The sequence below is a fragment of the Uranotaenia lowii genome, chromosome 3, assembly GCF_029784155.1.
Source record: "Uranotaenia lowii strain MFRU-FL chromosome 3, ASM2978415v1, whole genome shotgun sequence".
In the NCBI taxonomy this organism is placed as follows: Eukaryota; Metazoa; Arthropoda; class Insecta; order Diptera; family Culicidae; genus Uranotaenia; species Uranotaenia lowii.
Window position 1 is genome coordinate 240,079,174 of NC_073693.1, and position 20,417 is coordinate 240,099,590.

General features: G+C 35.7%; 1 protein-coding gene across 5 annotated transcripts in view; it reads left to right on the plus strand.

Annotated features, from left to right (window-relative positions):
* The window catches only part of LOC129751583 (organic solute transporter alpha-like protein), a 181,635-nt gene that overhangs the window by 142,661 nt on the left and 18,557 nt on the right, over window positions 1–20,417 (plus strand). The window contains exon 1 of one of the 5 annotated variants that reach the window (XM_055747179.1): window positions 2,064–2,206. The exons of 1 other annotated variant lie outside the window; for it this stretch is intronic. The gene's annotated coding sequence lies outside the window, so the exon portion shown is untranslated. Of the gene's footprint in view, window positions 1–2,063; window positions 2,336–2,770; window positions 2,879–11,083; window positions 11,193–20,417 lie in introns of those variants that run through there. 3 more of the 5 variants (XM_055747180.1, XM_055747182.1, XM_055747181.1) reach the window with 3 other exon arrangements.

Genomic DNA, 20,417 nt, shown 5'->3' on the forward strand with positions numbered 1-20,417 from the left:
ACTTTTTTCATTCATTTTTCAATATTTTGGAAGGGGTTGCTTTTTCGTAATACCTAAAAGCTTTAAAACCCTTACTGAGGTGAGGAGTATTAAACATGATCATTGATTGCAGTAACTTCAAACGACATTGCTGGTTATAATTAAATGTTTGTTACAAAACCAGATTTTGAGTTTCGGGGTAACTTTGACCACTATGGTTTTTACGTATCTCAATATGTTCAAATTTATTGTTTTGATGGCATTAAGCACAGAAGGCTCAAAACATTGATAACAGTAATTTTTTGTTTCGACTCAATTGATTTGTTCAACGTTTTCTTTCAAAAACAAACATACTCGAAGGATGGACAATGTTGCTGCATACATTAAGGGGCAAAAATTATAAACATTTCTTAATATTTTTTGGTCTCAAAAACAAATAAAATTTTACCTTCGTGCAATTCCCTAAGTCCTCGTACTGTTCCCATGTTCTTTTTTTTTCTTCAAACTTAACCGTTTGACAGGGTTTTTTGCCACTTTTTCTATACGGGCTTTTTCATGGAAAATGACCGATTTTTTTCAATATCCAAATATTATCATCAAATGACCATAAAAATAACACTTAAACTTTACCTAAACCAAGAAAGAAGTTGAACTTTCACATTGAATAACCCATTTGCTCCTAAGTGCTTAAATTTGATCAGGGAAGATATTTGTTTGTGAGCCTCCAAAAAACCAGATGTTTTAAGATTTTAAAATTATATTTTAAGCAATATAAAAAATCTCGTAATACAAACCAGATTAAGCTTATTTGTTACTCAATTTACAGGCTTTCAAACGAAGTAAACAGTTTTCAGATATTTTAACTTTATACTTAGTTGATGATGATTATATGCGAAAATTGCATGTTGATCAAAGTTACCCCGCTGATCAAAGTTCCCCCAGTTTACGGTACTCTGGGCAAATTTGAGCTCATTTGAGTAAGTTTCCACCTGCGCTAAGAGTTTTAGTGAAAAAAGTCAATTGTTTGTGAAAACTTTCGTAGACGTGGTTCAGATGTTTTTCTCTATGGGCACGAGACATGGATATTACTCGAGGAGGACCTGCGTACACTCGAAGTATTCAAGCGACGAGTGTTAAGAACCATCTTTGGCGGCGTGCAGGAGAACGGAATGCGGAGGCGAAGGATGAACCATGAACTCGCGCGACTCTACGGCGAACCCAGTATCCAGAAAGTGGTGAAGGCTGACCGGATACGCTGGGCAGGACATGTTGCGAGAATGCCGGACGACTGACTGACGCTACGAATCCCGTAGGAACGAGACGAGCTGGGGCGCAGTGAGCAAGGTGGTTAGACCAAGTGGAGCGTGATCTGGCGAATGTGGGATGTTCGAGAAATTGAAGAACGATTGCCATGGACCGAGTGAATTTCAGGAATTATTTTAATCAAGTTACATATGTCGTGAGACGGAATAATATGAAAATAACTTTTAAAAAATTGTTATATTTTCTATTTTCCACATTATTATTTTATATTTTGGAATAATTATAATTATAATATTTATGGATGACCCTTTTAAAATAAATAAATCCATTTTGGAAGTTTTCTTAATGTTTATTGAAAACTCTGTGTTTGATGACATTTAAAAATTGTTACAGGTAGTAAGTAATGCAGTTTTTCTAATCGACGCCTATGTTCCAACATATGACCACACACCGCCGAAAACAGCGAGAAAACCTCACTCACCGAAACGATAGAAGCAGTACAGAAAAAAAACTATCAAAAGCTTCAAAACAGATGGATGGTAGCTACCTAGCTGGCTCTCAAGGTAAGAAAACCGGTCAGTCAGCCAGAACAGAGCAGTGAACGAACTCTCTATCCGTGTTGATGATTCTACTCATGATTTCTCTCGGCCACCGACCGTTGGGGGTTTCAAAGGTGCTGCTGCTGCACCAGGGGCCAGTCAGTCAGGTAAAGAACATGAGTAAACTGAGTAGAAACCTGATTGAGAATCATATAGTTAGCTCTGAGATCGGACAAGGCGATCCATCCGCCACAATACTATTTAGTTTAGTCTAAACTTAGCCGCCATTCGGATCGGATTGTTGTTTCGGCTCACAGTAACGGTCATCGAGCAGCGCGATTTAAAAACTAGACATAGAACGTTGACTAAAGTCAAGTCAGCGCAATAATATAGTTTGGCTTTCGGCGATACGCCTGATCGATAGTGTAAGTAGTGGGGTAAATAGGATGCTGAAAAAGTTGCTTATGTTGTTCTTGGGGAAGTTATGGATAGTTGTTCGAGTGAAGAAGCTTGTGGTTATTTGAAAATCTCTTTTGAGCGGAGGAAAACTGAAGGTATGTGCCCACGCCTGCAGAGCGTTCACGCGAACAATGCGATTATCGGTCAAGTGCAAATGTACAAAACATACGCAGAGACACAGAGTGTAAACAAACGAAAAACAAAAATCGTTGTTTCCTCGTTGGACGCATTTCGGGGCCAACATTCATTTACAGAAGATTTCAACGATTGTTTTGGGCCATTGGATACCAACTACATACAGTACGGTGCGGCATGGTGGTTAACCTCTTGCGCAAAAGATCAAGTGAAAAAAAAAGGAAAAATTAGTCGCACCGTCTAGCGTCTCTGTTCTCGTTGAGTTGTCGCGAATTACTCAAACAACCGCATGACATAACTTATGCCCAGAGACGACGGACGCGATCGCTCAGTGGATTTGTGCATCCAAGAAAGGAACCACCATTTCAACTTAGATACATAGGTTATTCGCTGCAGAGAAGAAACAAAAAAAGGCGCAAAATGAACTAGCTAAAGCACATTTAATCTAACCAGACGATTTCTTTTCTCTTTATGGCCTTGCTAGTTATGTTGGTGAATGGTGGGTAGATTACTTCAGCTTCACCAGGCTTATTGCTACAATTTTTTTATATTTTTCATAGCAGAGAGGTGTCCACAACGTTGCTGTACTTCAATATTTGAAACAATTTAGTTTGTGTAAGGAATACTTTTTCAGTAGGTTTTCAACTTAACTAGTCTAGAACTTATCCTCCACATTAGAAGTGAATCCAAAACTCGAGTCTCGAAAGAAAACTCGAAAGTTTAGTTGCATTAGAAGTGGTATAAAGTTCTCAATTTCCCTTGGAACATCAAATTATAAAATCGGAATGGAAAAATGTAGTGTTGATCTTTTTTGCGGTGTGCTTCTAAAAGGTGCAATTTGAAAAAAAAAAAACAAAACGGTTGGAACTTAGATTTACCTGTATATCTACGAGTGAGATCAACGCAACCTTACGCCACTGATGTCGACTGAAATGATTTCCTAATTAAAGGTGCACTGCACACTGCCTGACAATATGTGAAACGCTCAAACCTTGACCTTCGTTTAGTGAATCTTGCCGACGTATCTACTGCGAATTGTGAAAAGCACGAAAGCTGAATCTCGCAAATCTCCAACAGCTAGCCGTTGACTAACGCGTGTATGATTTTAGGTATGATTTAGGGAAATTTACATACCCATTGAAGTTACATTACATATAATTAGGTTGATTATGGTAGAACCCTTGTCAAAATAGACGTTTAGGCGTGAAGGGGAATGTAGGTAAGTGAAAGTAGAGATTTTTATAAATGGAGACAAATGTTGAACGTAATGTGATGTGAGGAAAAATTCTTAAGTCTATGTGTAATGCGCTAGTATGTGATCATTTCAAGGGTTGAGTATTGCTGTTGCCCTTTCTATTTATGAGCGTTTGGCATGTTCAAAAGTATCAATTAAAAATGATTGCTGGTTATACCTTTAACTAGTGTGCAATGATCTGCTACTTAGTTTACAAACCGGCAAATCAAAACAATGCAGTGTGGTGGGATTTTGTTGCAATTTACATATGCCAAATCCCAATGATGTGACGGTGAAGCGCGAATGTTTTGCGATATGCAAACGTGGAGGGTTGAAAGGACAACTGAAAATGATTGGTAAGGATTCCAAGTTAAGAGGTTGAAAGGAAAACTTCAGAATTCAAGTTCAGAAGAAGTTGGTCAGGGAAGAAACATAATTTTACAGCATTTTTTAGAACATATAGTCTCAATTTCTGAATACATCGGTGTTTTATTCGAATTGGATATAAGAACAGATTTTAACAGCTGAACAGACGTAACAGATTGAAATAGTCAAATAGTAAAAGTGGATTTCATGGAGAGATCTAAGTGGTGTAAAATATCGAATCGAGAGGACAGCAAAAAGTATTGGCAAGAATTGCTAAGACTACATGAGTAGATTTAAAATTTTTGTTTTGTATTGGAAAATGGAATATTTTGTACTGAAAAATCAACATAATTTTTATTTCTTCTATGGAACCGAGCCTGCGAATGGTTTTTGTGCCAATTTATAAATTATTTAAAGAAAATTTTTCGCTGAACTACTTTATCCAAGACCGTAACTTCGTATCTTATCAGGTAAAAAAGTTATTAGCTGTTGAATAGTGGTATGTCTTGGCATTGAAAATCAATTAATTCAGCTGAAATCACTGCTGGTGCCCCGCGGTGTTGGCATGAAAAGTTGTTATGCAATACTTTGCTAGGCAACCAGTTGTAATGTCAATTGAATTTATATTTTTTCAAAACCAAAAGACAGTTGTCAGTGATTTTTACAACTTATTCTAGAATTTTTTCTTCGAAATTTATACTTTACTGCCAAAATTTTTGGTTAAAAATCTTTTGCATTTACAATTACAACTTGCCATTTACAATTAAGCTTGTAAACTGAAATAGTCTGGAAAACAGGATCAGGAGCAAAATAAAAGAGATGTTGTCTCGTTGAAAAGCCAAACCAAAAAGTACAATTCTAGTTCTCTCTCACTCTCCTATCATTTTTGACATCGAAAACATAGAACCCTTTCGAAATATTTGATACCGATCTATTCGAACATCGCTTACACGATAAAAGTGGATACTTCAAAAACGGAAAATTTTTGTTAGAACAATTTAGAAATTTTTTTAAAAATTTCCTTGTGTGTTTTGTTTTATAATCTAAAAAAAAAGTTATTCATGATCCGACAATTTTTTCGTCAGTAGTGCGTTGGATAGGAGAGAGTCTACTCAACAAAGTGGTAAATTTACAGGACAACTTTAAATAAAAATTATAGCGATTGAAGAAGACAGCTAAATCATATCGGTGTAGATTTAAAATTGTTAAATAAACGAGTGAAAAGGGCATCCTAAAAAATTTGGTTAAAAGGTCAGTTTGAAATGAATAAGAGCGTGTCGAACGAATTGCACAAAAGTGTTGGCAAATTAACCTACAATTTCTCATTTTTAGATTCTTGAATAGGGTTACCAGAGTCACCCAGCAAAAAAAAAAAGAAGAACAATTAGCCGGTTAGGTTCATATAGACCCGGATTATTGCTTTGGTAATAAAATCAAAACTACTGAATCGATTTTCATAAAAAATACCATTTTGAAATTGTCCAAATATCTGCTATTACACTGAGTAACAAAAAAAGATTTTTTGAAAATAGTCTAGGGTTTTCCAACTGAATTAGACTAATATTGACGCCCTGAGTTCGAAAATGACCATGGTTTTGTTCAATCAGGTCAGGATATTAGAATACTGTTTCTCAAAAAGTTGACCTGATACAGCAAAATCAATGTGATATTCTAACTCAGGACTGTCACCCAGTGTTATGCTTATTAAAATTTGAGTTTTGTATTTTGTGATCTTCATAAAACGACCTTAAAGCCAAAAAGTCCTAAGAAATGGGTGTTTTGCATCAAAGATAACTCATTTTTTTGAAGTCATATCGAAAAACTTTTAATTGATGTGAATTCAGATAGAATGAGAGCTTATATTGAAATAATTAAAGTGCTTGGTTTTAGAGACCACAGTTGGTAGTTTGTAAAGGTCATAAATCTATAATTGATTTTATTACTATTATTTTCATTAGCATCAAGTATAAATCAACAATGAAGTGACTGATAGGGTGACAAATTTTAGTATTGAATCATTGAATTCAACGTATTGAGGACCAAATCTGAGGTATATCGACATTTCATTTACACTTTTTATTGCCCTTAGCACAACTACTCTGAAATGTTAAATTCATTTTTTAAATAATATTACAAGAAATCAAATACGATACTGCAATTAACTCAATAATATAAATCTGCACATTTAATCTATTTTATGGTGAAATACGGCTCAGCGAATTATTGTAAATTATGTTTTTCGCAGTTTAAATGTGATTTAGTTCAGGTATCGGAATGGGGGTAGGCTTAATAGCGGCACATTATCCAAACATACGGGAAAATTGTGCGATTGTCTTGAGTCTCAAAGGAACTTGAAGGTTTGAATGTTTAAGGAGCCACCCTTTAGAAAAAAATATGGAGGGATCTTCAATACAACAAATAAACCCTTTAGAAGCCCTCTTTGAAGCGGGAGGAGTATTCAGATACAGGGTAATTTGTACATAATCAAAAAGTGTGCCCAACTTTATGTAAACATTATGATGTTATATGTATGTTACATTTATTAAATATGAGAGTCTTCATTCATTAAAATGGGAAGCGTCTATCAATACAATATATCATCAAATTTTGTTAAAACTTATTTCTCGGTTCAATAAATCATATTGTTATGCCAAAACACTCACGTTCATTGATTTTTAACAAAAATCCTAAAGGTATTGTTAAAATTTTGTCAATTTTTTTGTTTAAATTTCGTATCGGAGCCCCCCCTTTTTTGGATTCCGATTGGTTTGAAGGCATTATAGAAACTATTCCCGGTCTTAAAAATGGCTACACACCAAATTTCACGTTGATCGGATCAGTAGTTTCTGAAAATGGTTCGAATTGTCTCAATTTTTGTTAGTTTTGTATAAGACCCTTTTTCGGATTCGGAGGGATTTGGAAGTGTTATAAAAACCGTTCCCGGTCATGGAAACGGCTATACACCAAATTTCACATTGATCGGTTCAGTTGTTCTCAAAAATTGTTCGATTTATGTCATATTTTTTGAAAGTTTGTATGGGAGCCCCTCCTCCTTTAAGTCGGAGCAGTTTGAAAGTATTTTAGGAACTATCTCCGACCCCAAAAACTCTCACATACCAAATTTCTCGTTTATTCCTTGGATTATAAATTATCGATTTTGGTTCATAAACATCAAATATTTTATCTCTAGATGAAAACATTAGCACATGAAGTTGAAGTGTCTCGAAAAAATGCTGATGGCGTTCAGTTCGGTTTGGTCGAATCCCAACCATAATAGATGAGAGTCTTCATTCATTAAAATGGCAAGCGTCTATCGATATAATATATTACCAAATTTTGTTGAAACTTATTGTTCAATTCAATAAATCATATCAGTATGCCAAAACAACTAGATTTATTAATTTTTAGTAAAAATCCTTCAGGGATTGTTGATATTTTGTGAATTTTTCTGAATTTTGTATGGGAGCCCCCCCTTTTTGAATTTGGAAGGTTTTGATAGTATTTTAGAATTATGTCAAATTTATGTTAATTTCGTATAGGAGCCCACTCTTTTTGGATTTGCAGAGGTTTGAAAGTATTATAGGAACCATTCCCGGTCTTGGAAACGGCTACACGGAAAATTTCACGTTGATCGGTTTAGTAGTTTCCAAAAATTTATCGGATTGTGTCATATTTTTACCAATTTTGTATGGGAGCTCCACCTCGTTTAAGTCGGGGCGGTTTGAAAGTATTTTAGAAACCATCTCTGACCCCAAAAACCACGTGCAAAATTCTATAGAAATCGCATTTCTAGGTTCATGCCTGAAATATTGCACCTCGCGTAGCTTTTGATCTCATCGATAGAACTTTTCAAAACCTTCAGACATGCTAACTTTTATATTTCAACAATCACTCTGCAAAATTTCAATAAAAATGTAGTGTAGTTTCTGAGATATTGCAGTTTGAGTGAGATAAATTCAAAAAGTCCGATTTTCGTAGAATTACTGTATCTCAGACCACACAAACTCCAGAAAGCTCAAATTTTGTGATATAATAGTGTAATAGTTGGTGTATCGAACGCAAAAAAAATTGAACAAAAAATATCATCAGAGTAAAAAGTTATAGACGTTCAAAGTCGAAGTGACAGTGCGCGTGCTTTTAATTTGTATACAATTATGAACGGTACTGTATGTTGGGAGGGATAATTCATTTCGTATTTCTACATTTTTTCAAATGGAGTAAAATGTGTAAAATATGCAAGTTACAAAAATGATTTATTAAGATGAGTCTATACTCGATGTGACCTAAACAAATATTTTTATCTATTATCTATTATTATTATTTTTTTAACCCGCTAATTGTCATTTTTTAACCGTAAAGGAAGATTAAAGAAAAAGTATTAGAGTACTGCATACATTCAGGGGTAAAAAATACAACAAAAAATTTACTAGCTGAAATAATAAAAATTAATGTTTGGATGGATGAAATTTTGAAATTAACAAACGCTACAAACGAAACAATCATATTCCAGCATATGGAAACGGAATTTAAAAATTGCAAAGCAAAGACATTCCCCCTTATTCTGCGCCGTGCGTGAGGTGACGATAGTCGAGTCGAGTCGGAGTCACGTGAGTCTTGTCACCTTATTCCCGAAGCCGATGTGACAGAGGTTCATACCCAACTGACTACTAGATTAGGATAAGAACTCATTCAAAGTTCATTCTAAAAGACGTTTCTCACCTAAAGCGACTACTGGAATCGGGTGACTAGGGTGATTCGACTATCGTCACCTCACGCGCGGCGCAGAATAAGGGGGATTTTGATGCATTTTAGCCAAGACTAGTAACTGCATTAGAAAAATAGGTACCGTAAACTGGGGGAACTTTGATCTCAGGGGTAACTTTGATCAACATGAATTTTTTGCAGATAATCACCATTAACTAAGTTAAAAGTTAAAATATCTGAAAACTTTTAACTACGTTTGAAAGTTAATAAATTGAGTTCCAAATATGCTAAATTTTGTTGTTATTAGATAATTTTTGATATTACTTAAACTGTAATTTAAAAATCATAAAATATCTGGTTTTTCGAAGGCTCACAAACAAACATCTCTCCTGATCAAATTTTAGCATATATGAGCAAATGGGTTGTTTTATATGAAAGTTCAACTTTTTTCTTTGTTAAGGCTTTGTTTAATTATTATTTTTATGGTCCTTTCTTGATAATTTTTGGATATTGAAAAAAGAACGGTGATTCTCCATGAGAAAGCCCGTATAGTAAAAAATAGCTTAAATCCTGTAAAATGGTTAAATTTGAAGAAAAAAAGGACATGGAACAGTGTGGGGATCTAGGGAATGGCATGAAGGCAAAATTTCATTTGTTTATGAGGTCAAAAAAAATTGAGAAATGTTTATAATTTTTACCCCTAGATGTATGCAGCAACATTGTCCATCTTTTGAGTAAACATATTTGTTTAAAAAAAACGTGTTAAAAATCAGTTTAAACCTAACAAAAACTACTGTTATTAATGTTTATGCCTTCTGTGCTAAATGGTACCATAATAATAATTTTGAAGATGTTGAGGTACGTAAAAATCATAATGATCAAAGTTACCCCGAAACTCGAAACCTGGTTTTGTAACAAACATTTAATTATAACCACTAATGTCGTTTGAACTTAATGCAATCAATGATCATGTTTTATACTCCTAACCTCAGTAAGTGTTTTAAAACTTTTAGGTATTACGAAAAAGCCACCCCTTCCGAAATTTTCAAAAATGAATGAAAAAAGTGATCAAAGTTCCCCCAGTTTACGGTACCTATTTATTCAAAAAAAAATTTATAATCGTCCGAAAAATATTTTTACACCAACATTGTTGATAAAGAATAATAAAAGCAATATATACTTTGTAAGTGATGGTATTAAATCAATCCGTCATACTGGGTAAATATTTTCAACGGCATTGAGGAATATAAAATGTGTGCATCTACTGCTCGATTTTTTAAATTTTCTATGAGAATCAAAAACTTGAAAAAAAATATCTCACGATGTTAGAAACTATGTCATCATCATTTAATATAATGAATAAAGTCATCATTGAATGTTAACTTTATTCATTATATTAAAATGATGCTCCATTTGACGGTACAACTTGTCAATTGAAAAATTTTAAGTCCTTCACACCCGTCGTAACGTTATCGATAAACCAACCCATCATCAATAACCTTCTTGAGATATGAATAATTCAAACCGGCGAAACTCCCATACTCAAAAGGTAGGACGGAGTGCGCTCGTTCAGCGGCCAGGAGAATCAAGTCAAGTTCAATGGCATTCAAGTCCGATCAATCGATCGTTCAGATGCCCCATATGTATGTTGGTTAGGAAGAGCACATTTCCGCCGTTGGTTTTCAATGTCGCACGTTTGGATGGCTGCAGACTGGTCTATTATTCGTCTTGATGATTCCCTCTGTACCTATCAATTAGACGAAGCTTGCTTTGATTTTTTTTCAAGAATTAAACTGGAAGATGCAGCTGATCGTGATTTTTGTTTACAATTCGAAATTGCTCTAGAAAAGTTTGGCACATAAACAACACTCTACGACAGCATAAGAAAACCAAATATCTATATTCCCAATTTTGAAGATTTGATCATTACTTTGCTTTATAACCTGAAAAAAGAGATCAATCCAAAACCAAAGTATGAACGTGATACCTCACAAAATTGGTTATTATTATTTTGATAGAAGTTTAACCCGTTAAGGTCATTTTTCCTCGAAGAGGGTTAGAAATATTGTTTGTCGTCATACACTAAGAAAGAATGTTCTAACACCTAATATCCGCCATTTGTACCGCCGGAAAGTATATATTATTCCAACTTTCTTCGTGATTCTTTAAGTTTACAAAATTAAGCCTAAACACAGATATGATCGTTTACAATCGAAAGTCTCGTGCGCTGACTTGCCACACGTCCATATGCTTGACGAGGAAAACGTGCCTCGACCAAGTGAAGACGATTGCTCGCCGGTTTCCTTCTTAAACGATATTATTAATTTGTTTTGACATCGTGGTTCGCGAAAAAAAACAACAAACCGGCCACATTGCTGCCAATATGCATTAAACATAAACTATCAAGACGGTAGACACGCTTCAGTTGGCCCCGACCCCGGGTATCGTTTAGGTGGTGCCTTCTTAACTTCAACGAGTGGTTTCCTTTACCTGCCTCTGCCATAGGAATTTGAGTAAGTAGATTGCGCATTGAACAATTATTAACTGTTCTAACTAATCACTACACCCGGTATTATTAGGCAAACTTATCATAGAAATTTCCTATTGTTTTACCCATGAGAATGCTCATAGTTGAAACGTAAATGGTTCAATTCGAAAGGTTGCACATCTGCATACCTTTTGACTGCGTCCATCGAATTAATGGAATTAGATGCAACAATGTCGCAAAGAACAATTTTAATTTGAATTGTTTGAAATCAAAAGAGGGTTTCATTGTACATTGTAAAAATGTCCGATCGAACTCGAAGTTAATTGACTGCACTACTCGATATTTAGTATAAAAAGATAAGAATGAACTAATATTAACACTACTTTTATGAAATTAATTTGCGGCTTTATCGGTGAGGGTTAAAGAGTTTAAATGGAAGACGGATCGAAGATCAGAAGAAAATTCTAAGGTGGTGAAAAGAGCGAAGAGCATTTGGAATAGAAGCTTGACCACATACCAAATTCTTTGTCCCGCACCAATTAACTGTATTGAAGAAGTAGCACTACGTTTTTCGATACAGTTAATTATGGATGGTTCGACCGCCATGTGAATGCACATGTGTCGAACGGACAAAAAGTGATTTCTCTTCTTATAAATATTAACATTACTGTTGATCATACGCAAAAGCGAAGTTGCGATAATCGATTATAAATTTATTCACTTTCAATATGCACACAGCAAAAAAAGTGTTGTGATATTACGTCGAAAAAGTGCACATAACCTGAGTCGCAAATGGTACCTAATATTACATCATTTTGATGTTCAAGAAAATATACAATGAATGAATCGTAGTAGACAAATTCGAGCGCGCAAATTATGTTTCGAAAACTTTTGATGAAATCTTAAGTCGTTTTCATTTAAGGTTTGCATTTTAATTATTTTACTTTCGCTTGATAACTATTTGAACTTTTCTGAGAAATAGTTCAATATTTTTGTTTAAGAACTGAAATTTGATCCTTACATGTATGTGAATAAAGGGATGAGGTATCTTAATCAGATTAAAATTGCGATTAAATTTTTCTAAAAAATTATTTACAAGTTTGATGTTAAGTCAATATCACACCGTTATTTTTCAAGAGGTACGTTGATGATTGTTTGGTGGCTGCAAAAAGTGATCAACAAACTGAAATCGTTGAGACTTTCAACGGTTTTCATCAACGGCTACAGTTCACCATCGAGCGTGAGAAAAATGATGAAATCAAGTTCCTCGACACAATTTTGCGCCGGGAGGAACAGGACATTACGACGGAGTGGTTTCCGAAGGACGATAAAGGACGCTATTTGGACTTCAATTCTTTAAGTCCATTTTCCCATAAAAAGAACACTGTTGTCGCTTTAGTAGATAGGGCTATCAGACTCACATACACACAAAATGCAGAGAAAAAACGCTCAATACGGTTAGAAAAATCCTTAAACTAAATAACTATCCTATGCATATTGTTAAAAATTCAATTAAAGAGCGGACTCACAAAATTTATAACAGTCTCAGTATAACCAGAAAAACACTGAACAACTTTGTCACCATTCCATATTGCGCAGGTTTAGGAGAAAAACTATCTAGATATCTTTGGCAATTCGACATAAATGTTGCTTTTCAACCTGTGGATAAAATTAAAAACCTGATTCTAACAAAAACCAAAGATAAAATCCCCAAAAACAAAAATATCAATGTTGTATACGAAATTCAATGTGGAAAATGTGAAAAGTCATACATAGGGGAAACTAGTCAATTTTTAGAAAAGCGAATAAAACAATGCAAAACAAATGTATCAACAAAACAAATGAGTACAGGACTAGCACAACTATAGACGCTATAATTTCATATTGTCTGGCAAAGAGAATGACGGGAGCCAATCGAACTGTCATTCGTGGGAGCCAATCGAGCAAACTTTCTAAATATTGGAAAATCATGGTTGAAGTATTGTGATTCACAAAGCTTTTCTGGCATTTTGTTAACATAAACTAAAGTTATTTAGCATAATTTTCACTATTTATTCACCTATAAATCGTAATATATTTTTCAACAGTGATTTCTAGTTGAAGTGATAAAAATAGCATGTTATTAACGAATTTGAGAAACTATTTTTTATTTTGCAACTGGAGAGAGTTATGAAGAGCTTGAACATTATCGTTGAATGCTCGATTGGCTCCGCGCAAATGACAGTTCGATTGGCTCCCGTCATCCTCTTTGCCAGACTATATGAAATTACAGTGTCTATAAGCACAACACAGTATAGAAACTGGTCACCTATTTGATTTTGAAAAAAACCAAAATATTAGAAAGAGTAGCAGGCTATAATGCTAGAATAACTGCTGAGACTTTTTACATTAAAATTAAAGGTGATGATAATGTAGTAAACAAACAAAGGGACTCGTGTAACTTTAAAACAGCTTACGACCCTGTAATCTCGAAATTAAAACAGACACTGACAAACAAATGTAAACGCAACACAAAACAAACTGACCGAAAACAAATAAGAAAAGACGGAGGCCAGTAAAATGTAAGATTTTTAAAATTGTTAATTAAGTTAAAATTTATAGTTTAAAATATAATTTTAGTGTCCACTGAAGAGGAGCGAATGCCATAGAAGCTCGAAACGTATGGACAACTGGTAAAAAAGTTTTAATCATTCGATAGCCCGCCGAAAAAAGTCGATTATTCAATTCACTATCTTCAAAACTAGCATATAAAGGAATATTGTGCAGGGTTTTAACCGTTTTAACAGTCCTTATCTCTCTATTCATATTCCAAAAACGTTATAAAAGTTATTAAAAGGTGAGTTTAGAGAGAGATTTTTCTCAAAAATATATTAAATAAACAGACCCATATGCAAAATCAGGAAAACATAGGTTTAAATTGGGTACGCGGATACATTTTCCTGATATGTTCATAATTAGGAACACCCATATGTTAACATTAGGAACAATTAGTGCCAAATTAGGAACACCGAAACACTTTTAAAAACATGATATTATTCGTAAATTAAAGCTTGGACTGATTATTTTAAACCTTAACAGAGTTCAGAAAAAAAATTAACTTATTTTCCAAAAAATTGTATTTTCAAGAATTAAAGATTTGCTATACCAAATCTAAAACCCTCTGACAAAATATAGCAAAATTAGGCTCACCCACCCTACCTATTACAGGATTGAATGAAACGGCAAGATGACGATAACGTCAAAAATGACAAAAAGGTAAAAAAAAAAAAAAGATCCAAATTTTTAGTTGGTTGAGTTTAATTTTTTGTTCATTTATGAATTTTTGTCGTTTGCGTTAATTTTGTTTTAAAGTTCGCGTTATATTTAATTTAAATATTTTTACACGTCAAGAATTTCCGATGAACGTCGGTTAACATTTTTTTTTTGTTTTTTTTTATGTATTTTCAAAACATCAATCAATTGAGATTTTCCTAATTTTGTTTAACTAACCATTTCAATTAATAAAGTGAACGCAAGTTTTTTCGATTTTGAAATAAGAAGTAGGTACGCGATTTGTATCTAAAGTTAGTCTGACAGAAAAGAAAAAGGGTCTGAGATTATCTTGAACAAATTTTTTCTGAATCTAGTTATATTTTTTCTTATACTTTTTGAGACGTACATAGCAAAACCATATTGAATTCGAGTTTGATCGTTCATAAAAATTGATTAAAATCCACCTTCATTTCCAGCTCGAATACTCAATTGAATAATTTGATTTCAGACTTGCAAAACAATTAACAAACCATGTCTCCAATACGAAAATATTTTTCTGGCCTCACGTTTTTCACCAGCCGTTACAAAAAACTAAAAAAAAAGAATCATTTTTACATACAATTTAAAAAATTAATTTTAGTTTTTCCGATCAAATAAGCTTCATGTGCAGGAATGTTTCAGTTATTTTTATTTGAAAAAAAAAACTGTGGCTGTTTTGAGAAGCTTTTATTTATACGCACTAGTGATAAAGTAAATTGATTCAGTTCGCTCCTTGCTGCCGACGCGTGCGGTTCGTTAAGCTAATTGCTCTGATGCTAAGTTTTTGTGTTTGTGAGATGTAAAAGTTAGTTTGGTTTAAAAGTGGTTCCGGTTTGCTGTCGGTCGTGTTATTTGTATTAATCCGTGCCCGGGGGGAAAAAAAGTTGAGAATTTGCAAAGAAAAAGAATCATAACTTCCGTGAATTGAACATTGGATGTGGTAGAGTTTAACGTGAAAAAATGGCGTCCGCAGCATCGCGAGTTTCTTTTGCTGGAATTATCACATTTCCATTCACACATCGATTCGAGTGAAAATACAATATGTCGCTTGAAAAATGTGTGCTTGCTGTTAGCTGGAGTGATCTATGGAAGTAAACATAGCTATTCAATACGGATAAAGCCAGGGACGCGATCCAGGAGATGGAGCAAAACTCGATGAGAGCGTTCTAAGGCGCCATTTATTTATTTATTTAGTAATTTTTCACTCTCTGTACATGTCTGCGAAAATCAGTAAGAATTAGTTTTTTTTTTCAATAATAGTAATCCTTGACTTGCAATTTTGCGCTAGTCAGCGTGGTTTATGCTCTCAGCAGTCAGCGTTCGTGAGTTTCGTGCAGGTTTGTGTCGTTGCTGCTATTAAAGGCTCACATTGGGCGATGGGTGCGCCTTTAATGGTTGTGGCGAGTAGCTGATCTTCTCTATATTGTTGGGGTGACTTCAGACTTGTTTTAGGTCTTACAACTGGATTGCGAAATCTTGTCGAGTAAGTGTTTCAACTAAAATTGGATTCGTTCCAGCTGAATAAATAAACTGTTGCATAACATTTATTTCAATGCAAGAGCAGACAGTTTAATGAATATTATGAAATATAAGCATATATGTTTTTTTCATTTTTCTTTACAATTTCTGTCACAAAGAACAATTCATTATTCTGTTTTAAGCTTTCAGTACTGGTGCACAATTTTTATAATCATTTCAACTGTCTTTTCGTAATGTTTGTTGATGAAGCTTGTCAAAGTACCAGTGAATATTAAGTCTCTATTTTGTTTTTTTTTTGTAAATTCTTTATTTGAAACGGCTCATACCTCTAGGCTTTAAGGAGCCAAACTCGTTTTGCATTTTTACAATTGGTATGCTTAGCTTAACACTTGTTTAGAAGACAAAGAAGGATAGAAAGGGAAATATGAAAATAAAAAGAATTACAGCTGAAGATCAATAGCTTTTAGGAAAAGATATATTTCGAACATGTAGTCCAAATCCATCACAGCTAACACATCCCTCACTGGAACGTCAGGTGGTTTTCCTCGGGCCCGAAGGGAGTCTATGAAATTCGCTCTGGCGACAAGGTGGTCCTCACACGACCAAACAATATGCTCGATGTCTTGGTATCCTAGGCCGCAATCGCATAAATTGCTGCTAGCAATATTTATACGATAGAGTACCGCATTCAAGGAATAATGATTGGACATGAGACGGGAAAATAACTCTATTTTGTTGTTAGTTTTTCAATCAATTTTGAAGTTAGTGTTTGTAGTGTGCTTAATTTTTTCCAAAACAATTATTAATAATTTACTCTTATATGTAGGTACATAGTTCAAAGGTTTATTAGTCCATTTTGTTTCATATCTCTCATTTCCCCGAAAATTGTCCGAAATATTCAACCTTAATAAAGTTTTAACCGTTGCATATGTTGACTTAATATGGAAACATATTAAATCGTTTTAACATATCTGTTTTGGAACGTGTTGAAATACTTGCCATAAAATTGAAGCCACCCTAGCGATATAACCAAAAGTGAGTTCTCACTCTCCAACGACCGATCGCCTGTGATCGTGTTGAGGGATCGATTGTTTATCTAGGCAATAAAAATCAGTTCGTAGCAACCTCCAAACAGACAACATCGGTCTTGTATTTTTACCCCCGTCGGCTCGGTGCATTAATTAAGTATCGGGAATAAAGTTAAAAGATTCCCTAATTGGTCGGTTTTTGTACTAACGGAAGAAATATCTGCTCGTGAAGAATATCACCTCTTGTGCATAGAAAGAGGTTCAATTGGGTAGCCTTAATTGCACCCACAGTGACGGTGGACATTTTGACTTAGTGCTGTTAAATTGAAGTGTTCCCCGATCGGCCCAACTTAGTGTTTACAGTCCACTAAGAAGAACGTTTAATTCAGTTGGGACGATCCGGAACATATTTTGGTCCTGCGAGCCGGATATGTGGCCAGTTAAGGCCTACGGACAGTGTCGGATTCGGAAACAATAATCAAGCGGCTTCAGTGCACGGCCATCGCACTTTCGGTAGCATCAAGCCACCGCTGCCATCGCTGCTACGCCATCGCGCTGATCAGCGCTAATCAAAGAATCACGGTACCACAGCTGCGCCATTTGCTACAACACAAAGCGACCACGGAGGGCGAACAACATCGGAACATTCCTTGGTCCACGGAATTGGTCTTCAAAAACAGGAAAGTACAAAGTGTGCATGCTCTGTGGTGTCTGTTTTGTGGGTACAAAATTGAATTTTTCGAAATAAAATTGAAAACTGATTTTCACGAATTTATTATTTCGGAACTGTGTGCAATCCCTGATAATTTCAAACATTCTTCTCTGCTGCTTACTGGTTCATAATTGGCAATTATTTTTTCATTGATTTCCCAGTCAACCGGGTGCGTTTGGTCATTTATTTCGGTCGAATAAGAACGTCGAGTTGAGTTGAGTCATTGGAGCATAATTGAATAACGGTGAAAGCAAGTAAAGTGCTTTGTGTGAGCGAATCATTGGTCTTTGAATGAGTCGGTTTTTGGTTTAAGTCAGCATAATTGATTAATGATCTGCGGAGATCACTAACACGTGTCGGGGAAGAAATTTTATCATTTCTTAAAAAACTATTTCAAATTATTTTAAAATTGTGTGTGATTTGGCAATTTAGTGCAACATTAACAAGCGGACGTGTCGATGTGCAAATGATTTTTTTTGGTTCAGATTTTTGGAACGGATTTTTTAAGTTCTTAACTGAAATTTTTTCGGATTGCATCAGAATATTTGTTGGTTTTTTTTTGTCAGATTTTGAGTCAGTGAAACTTTCATCATGGAAGACATCGACTTCAACGATTTGAAAGAGCAAGAGCGACAACTCAAACGGACCATTCATGGTGTAGCGAGGTTCGTTGAAGGCTTTTCGATGGAACGACACGAAAACCAGATCGACGTTCGGTTAGAATTGTTAGAAGATGCGATGCGGAGATTTCACACAATCCAGCGGAAGATTAAGTTGATTCATGACGAAGAAGACCTCGAATTCAAGCCAGAATCAAAAGAATCCGAAGGCCAGCGAGAGAAACGAGTGAGAGCCAATATCGCCAAGCGTGAAGCAGAGTTTGATGAGGCAGCATCCCAGATTGAGGAGGTTTACTGCACCGCGAAATCTTCCCTGGTAGCCTTCAAGCGGAAAAAGTCATTCGATGAGTCAGTGTTATCCACAAGTTCGGTGATGTCGCGCGTGAAGCTTCCTGAAATTCAGCTGCCGAATTTCAGCGGAAAAATTCGAGATTGGGTCACCTTCCGCGACATGTTCCAGAGTCTCATACACAACAACGGTCAGCTTTCCCCAATCGACAAATTTAGCTACTTGAGGTCATCGGTGACGGACGAAGCGCTCCAAGAAATCGGCTCAATAGAGCTCACGGCGGCAAACTATCAAGTGGCATGGAGTTTGTTGGAAAAGTGGTACGAGAATAAGAAACTCATTGTAAAGGCTCATCTGGATGCGCTTTTTGCAATTGAGCCAATTCGTCGAGAGAACAGCGAGTCCTTGAATCGCCTCATCGGTGACTTCGACAAAAACCTGCAGATGTTGGACAAGATTGGGGAAAACACTGAGAGTTGGTCGACGTTGTTGGCGCACATGATCTGCATGCGTCTGGATCCCGTAACACTTCGGCAGTGGGAAACGCATCACAATTCGAAAGAAGTGCCAACCTATTCCAACCTGATGAACTTCCTCCGAGATCAGTGTTTGGTTCTGCAATCTATAGTCGCCAACACTTTGCCAGAGCCTCAGCATCCAAGATTCACGAGATCACCGGAGCCACAGTATCGACGGTTTAGGAGCTCGCCTCAGCCAGATTATCGACGATTGAGAAACACAACAACTTTTTTGGCATCGCAGCCTCCAGAATGTTGTGCCATTTGTGGAGATCGTCAGCATAATATTGTCCAGTGTCGGAAGTTGAAGAGTTGGTCTGTGTCAGAACGGTTTTCGGAAGTCGACAAACGTCGCTTGTGTTTTAAGTGTTTGCAACCTGGACATTATGCCATAGATTGTACTAGAAGTCCCTGTGAAAAATGCCATCGGAACCACCACACACTTTTGCATTATGAAAGTCCTCGCTACTTTTCTCGGCCTCACTCACCACCTTACTCCTCCTCCGTTCCACCAACGCGCAACAGACCCGATAATGCCAATCAGTTTGAAACGAACCAAAGTAGAGAAAGCACACAAATTCAGCGCACACCAAATCGGAGAACTCAGCAATCCACTAATTCGTACCCAATTGTTCAAGCACCCGACCCACAAAATTACCCACAGTACACCACAGATAACCTTTCGCACACTTTGGAATCAGTCAGTAACCCATACAGAGTATGAGTTTGTCAGTTTTTTGTTGTCGACTGCTATCATTCGCGTTAAAAATCGGTTTCGAAATCACACGATTGCAAGAACGTTGCAATTGTGTTCACAGTTTTGCTACGTTTCTAGTAGTATTGCAATCAACTAAATCTCCAGAAATGTTGAGATCACACGGAACAGGTTATGTCTCGGTCGTTAAGCAACTTGCCTATCTTGCGTTCGTGAGATTGTATCTGAACAAATGTCGGAAAGTCGGTCAGCAAAACTGTCAGTAAATCATTTGGTTGAATCAGAAAAACATTCAGATCCCAAAGCAGAAACTTGTCAGAACCACATTCAGAAACTCATTCAGAAATCCATTCAGAAAAACATTCGGAAAAACTTTCAGAACTTTATCGAAAAATCGGTCAGAAACCCATTCAATACAACAGTCAGAATCTATGTCAGTTTTACGTCAGAAAATCAGTCAGTCGGACGAAGGTCCTGAAGTAACTCGCATCACTCGGTCATTAGTTGGAATTTCTTCAGATCATCTTGAAGATTTGCGAGTAGAACAAATTCGTCAAAGGCCAACCCACATTGGTCCAAATTTAAGATCGCTTCGTAT